Below are 6,183 nucleotides of genomic sequence, written 5' to 3' on the forward strand. Positions count from 1 at the left end.
CAGGCAAAGAAAAAAACAGACGTTTATCATAAATGCGTGTGCCCAGCCTAACAGGCTAGTTTGCATGCTCTCCAACGCTAATTTGATTTTTAAAGCAAGGGGCAAGCACGCAGCAGAGTTTTCCCCTCCTACTTTGCTGCTTCCCAGCAATACCTACAAGTCACAAACCATCAAAAACCAGTGAGTTTTTGTGGTTTTTTTTCGGTTTGCATCGAATGGCACGTTCAGTGAAAGATAGGAAAACTTTTAGGACTATTAAGGACCAGAAAAGTGCTATTCATTAGGGCCAGTTCTCTACTTAATTAGAGCACAAGAGCTCACAGCCACGGCCCAGTAATAACAGGCACCTCTACAGGAATAAAATTATATACAAGGAACCATTTTAACAGGATGGAAAGAGCCCTGCCTGGCTGTCAATGCTGCGTTACACATTAAAGCAAGGCTGCTGACTGCTGCGATCCTTGCAAAAAATTAATTTAGTGGAAGAGGGTTCATGTCAACAGTAAAGGTGCCTCTTGTTTTGGAGGGTGCTGGCGTTGGTGCTGTGTTTGAACCCTCTGGGGATGCTGAGAGCATCCTTTGGTTTGCAGCAGGAGGGCATCAGCCAGTTGTTTTTGCCATCGGATTGAGGCAGGAGTAATGATGCTCTAGAGACAGAGCAGAAACCCAGCACTGGATAACTACAGCAGACATGTTAATCCTATATAATATATCCTATACGGTAACACACACTGAGACAACTTGACTCTGCTCTGTCTAGGACCAAAAAAAAAAACCAAACCACCCTTTGGGGGCAGAATTTACAACCGGGTTGACGATGCCCATCGATTCCAAAGACCTGGCCCCAAATTTTTCATCCGGTCTAGATGATGTAATGTGGCACCGTACAAGCAGTTTCAAGCGAGGCTTCCCCCGTGCAACCCCAAAGCTGTACAAAGCACGATGGTCTGTGACAAGGTGTTGACTACCAGGAGCTGAGTGTTTTCTATTCTCATGCTTCGGCTGACTCAGTTTCACTAGGAATGGAACAAAAACACATAAGCTGTATAGTCTGCGGTCCTGTTAGACCCTTTCTATTTATAAACTAGCTCATTAGGGTGATCCTAAAGGTATTACAAGCCCTCTGCGGTTGCTGTTCGGCACGCTTGGCTTCGCAGAAAATGACACGTGTTCGCAGAGGGCAAAATAACCCAGAGTGTTATAGGTATCGTGGCTTTAGTTTCTCTTCTGTCTATGTCTTTTAAGTCGTGTTCGATTGCCAACGAGTAACATATCTCTCTCTCTCTTTCTCTATAAGACTACCGTTGGCAGAAAGTGTTTCTCGCTTTCCATGTTCGGTAACTTTAGTCTGCTTTTTCAGCTATTTATATAAGTTCAGGAAGATGTCAAAGAAAAGGGCAAGAAGCAGTATTAAAAAGTGTGTGCATGAAGCACTTATTTTTATATGCGTAGTACAATATTTGTATAGAGTTTTAACACTGTGAAGTGTAGCGAAAAAAAAAATCACACTATCCATTTACTGGAGGACAATCATGTATGTTTAAACGGAACGAAGTGAAAATGGCATCTCAATTGTCCATTACGAGGAAATTATAACCGGGATTAAATTCTGTGAAGCAAGCCTGTAATTCTAGAGTAATCCAAGGACATTAACTGGACTTTGAAATATCATTAAAACTTTTTAAACCAACATGCATGCCTCAAGTCCTTTTACAGCCCAAGTTTCATCTGAAAGGGTTATCCTGTGCATGGGAAGTAAGAGCACACTTTGCTCTGCAGGGATCCATTTGAGGTCAGACAGGTGAGGTCACAAGCTGCTCGGCAATGCCGAGAGCGTTTTCAACGTGCACTTTGGTGACGCTTGGCGTGCACACGCAGCAGTAAATCAGCAGCGTTATACTTCTGCACTTTTAAGTAAAAAACATCAAGGGGTTAGGGTTTTTTTCCCCACCACCTCTTCGGCCAATATTTATTTATCTGTCAACACTGCCGGAATCACTTTTGTTGTAAATTTATTACAGTTGTAATGCTTTTGTTCCTTACCTGATCCCTGTTCCTTACGTGATGGAGATGTCTCGGGGAGCGACATCAACAGCAAGACAACAACACGCAAAAATAAGGGGGGTTAGATGGGGCGTTACATGATTTAGGGCTGTGAGGGATTGGTCCCACCTTGGGAAGAGCCTGTTGCCTGGTTGCTGACAGGTAAATCAGCTACAGCCCTTGTCGTTTTAAGAAGATGAGGACCTGCTACTTGGAAAAACCATCATAGTTAAATGACCGAGCAACAGCAATTCCTGCTTCCATGCCCAGAACAAGGGGTGGTTTTGCACCTTTACAGAGAGATCCTGAGCCCAAGAAATGGGGGCAAGATCTGGTACCTCGCTACTGCCAGCACACAGCACCCCACCAACGGCCCTCCCCCTACCAAGCCAAAAGAGACTTCACCAAAATAGCTTGACATTGTTCCTACAGACTTACAAAGAGGTCAGCTGTATTCTGGGCTTTAGCAAGAACAGCAGCTCTGCCAGCTCTATTATTTTACCTCATTAGCTTTTCCTGATGGCCTGCTTTCATTTTCTTTGAAATCAGAGCAATGGCAGAATTCACTTTTGTGCTTCAACGTTTCCCCTCTCAGACAACTGAGATTCCCTTTTTGCTCAGCAGCAGCTGGCTGATCAATTTTGGAGAGCAAGAATGATTTTTCAAGAAATCTCAAACCCACAACCCAACTTAAAAAAACATTATTTCCCATTTGTAAACATGTGGGTTCCCAGTGGATAGCAAGACAAAGCCAAAAACCATATCCCTCCTCCACGAACAAGTCTGACACGTTTGAGCCGTAAAGTGATGAGAAGATCAATGGCCCCGAAAAATCAGCAGATGGCCACAAGTTTGGCTGCTTGCAGGGCAGGAGGTACAAAAAATGCATTTTCCTTCTCCCTTCTTCCAGCCAGCGCTTTCCTGGAGGTCTCTACAGCACACAGCCTCACATCTGAGGTGCAAAGCGAGAATAAAACACATCTGAGGATCACACAACTCCACCTTTGGAGCTGGATAGACCCTGAAACATCCCACCCAGAAACTATGTCCCATGTCCCGCTGAAACCTCCTCTAGAATTCCATGGGACACTGTCTCCAGTGACTTCCAAGGGGAGCTGCTTTATCTTTCAGCTTGCATGGCTCCCTTTTCCCACTAGCCCAGCTAAATCTCCCACAGACCATCTCATCTCCCCATTACATACCTACCTTGGATTTCCCTTTTTTTGGGGAAAAAAAAAAACCCCAATAGCCCCAAAACCAGATCTTTGAAGGGTGACGTTACAAGTCAGGGACCACAAATCACCACTGTTCACTAGCTGCCAGGGGGTCAGCCCATACCCACCAACCCCTCTCCTTGGGGGCTGCTTTGGCTGGGGCTGCTCTCTCCCTGGAGATGCCCTGCCACCTCAAACTCCTCTCCATGTCCAAAGACTTGTCCTGGCTCCAGCTGCCTGCAGGACACGGGGACTGTGCGTGTCCAGGTTTGTGGCTGGTTAAGGGAAGCACTGGAAGAGTGACGTTCCTTGGACCCCAGACCCACCTCGTGCATATTCAGCCCCAAGTTGTGAAGATGTTAAAAAGCAGACAGCTTCTGGTGGACCTGTAGATAGGTTGCACACAAATTTCCTCTGTGGGATGCATGCAAACAGCACCAGACAACCACAGGCTCAGACAGTTCCTAAAAGCCCGCATCAGAGCCTGGAGACAGCAGAAGGATTCTCCCCTTTCCCCTCAGCGCCTAAGGTCAGATCCTAATTTAACATCTCTTCTGCAGCTCCAAATACTGTTGGTAAATTCAGGAGGGATAAGACGTTGTGCAGGAGGAAAGTTGTGGCACGGTCAAGGTTTGCAAAGGAGCTCTGCGAGGCGGCTCAGCCCGCGGATGCAAGTTTCTCAAGTTTATATCCCACGATAAAAATAAGTAAAAAATAAAAAAAGCGGAGTATTGCTCGCCTCCCGAGCACGTACGCAAGGCACAAACGGCTATACGTTGAAGGAGAACAGCAGAGAGAGCGAAGAGCAACTGTGGTGAGTAGCGCTATATTTAACGACTGGCAAGTTGCCCAAATTCCTGAAAATTTTTTTTTTCTAGGCTTTGGCTCTGTTCAGCAGCGAGCTTGTTCTCATGTAAAACGGCACTGGCACCTAGTGGCTGCTGGATTCACCCACAGCACCCCGAAACGGCATGCAGGTAGGAGGGAAGGGCTCTTTGTCACGGTACGCCAACAGTAGATGACAGCCTCAGTGCTGCTAAAGAGCAAATAAAACAAAGGACTTCTTTCAACAGCCCTTCTCACGCTGCAGCGCTCGGAGCTGCTGAATTTTCTAGATGCAAAAAAATTGTGAAAGGTTCCAGAAAAACTCCGCCAAAACTTCAAAAAGCCTGTGCCCACTGGTGACAAATAAATAAGCCTGCTATGCGGTGCTGTGGGGCACCGGTGGGACTCTGCAGATACCCTGATTCTGGCTCAACACCTCTTCTCCCATGAGAACCACCAACTTCCTAAAAACTCTGTTTAGGGTCATATGCTCACGTTTCAGAGGGTAAATTTTACCCATGAGCATTTTAACTGTGCAATTCAATTTTGCTTGCATAAACATGTTCAGTATGCACACTACTAAAAAAAAAAAAAATAATCCGCATTTAGTTTAATGCAATAATACAAACAAAATTATCTGAAACAATCAAATAAAACATCTCAGTGTTGCCTGAAGAAAAAAAAAAAATGAACCACTATTTCCTTTTCCCCAATGTATTTCTTTAAGGAAAACAGGATTTATTCTAGCTTACACAGTGTAAGAAAAACAGCAAGTAGAGAGTGATTCGTATACCAGGATCATTACGCAGCACCATTTTCAGACCAGAAAGCAGCCCCTGTGTTTCACCTGACCCTGTTTTAAGGGGCCGTGATGTGTTTCACCATGCACGGTCCCACATGAAAACACGAAGAAAGTGGGAAATACTTTGCAAGAAACTTTCCGGATCATTTTGGAACATGCGCATCGCTGCACTGACCACGCCTGTCCCACGGCACAGCGGGACGCTGGAGCAGCATCCTCTGCTGCTGCCCGTATCCCACAGATGCCACCGCTGCCATCGGAGCGATTTTGCTGACAAGAGCAGGGCGGATGGGCTGGCTGGGTGAGTGATTAGGAAAGGACATTAAGAGCATCTTCAGGGATTTGATTCCCAGCGTTGTTCTTCCAAAGCTCTCTCTTGCCTGACTCAATATTGCAATTGCTTTGAGTTCCTCCGGATGGGGATGTCTGAGACTGATTGCTGCTGGTTTAAAATGAATAATTCATTCTCTCCTACTGATTTTAAAGAGAGGCAAAATTATCTGACTGACGGTTCTCTGAAGAATTAAATAGATTGCATACAAAATTGGTACACATTGTTGGAGCTTATTAAACATTTACAATTGTTTAGCTGTAAGACGCTACAAGAATCCTAAATCCAGATCTGAAAGGCATATTTTCTTCTCCCTGTGGTCCCCAGATCTACCACTGAAAGAGGCTGGAAGAGACTTGAGGACTGTGGAGCCACCCCATAGTGGCGCTGGTGGGAGGCACCTCAGGAGGGACCTGCCACCAGCACTGCGTCAAGGTGGTCATGGCTTTGTGCACCCATCTCCTGAAACCCCCAGGAGAAAATCCTCTACCTTCCTGGGGATCTTTCTGTGCTAAAGCCCTTTCAGCCAACAGGTTTTGGGACTGTCCTTCTGCCTCTTCAATGGTATCTTCATTCTGTGCTTTGATGAAACCCTCTATTGATCTCTCACGTGGGTTGGAGGCACACCACGAGCCCTTCTGGTGACCTACCTGTAGGTGATTCAGGCTTTGGGCATCACGTCTGGGCAGCCCTTCATCCAGCCAGATCCTGCTCACCTTGTGTCCTTCCTGATGCTAAAATGAAGCAGGCTGAGGTCCATTCAGAGCTGCCTCACCCACAGTTTTAATTCATAAGTTCAATTCTTACTGGTTTCCATCTGAAGTACCTGAAATATAAAGTCATTGCCATTAAATCCAACCCTGCTCTGGCTGGACATCAGTCACCTTTTGCTAGCAGCTGCAGGTTCTCCCTCACCAACAGGTCCCTCCCAAAATCCTCATCCTGCGTATGGCCCCCAGTGTAATCCC

This window comes from Balearica regulorum, chromosome 7, assembly GCF_011004875.1.
Source record: "Balearica regulorum gibbericeps isolate bBalReg1 chromosome 7, bBalReg1.pri, whole genome shotgun sequence".
In the NCBI taxonomy this organism is placed as follows: domain Eukaryota; kingdom Metazoa; phylum Chordata; class Aves; order Gruiformes; family Gruidae; genus Balearica; species Balearica regulorum.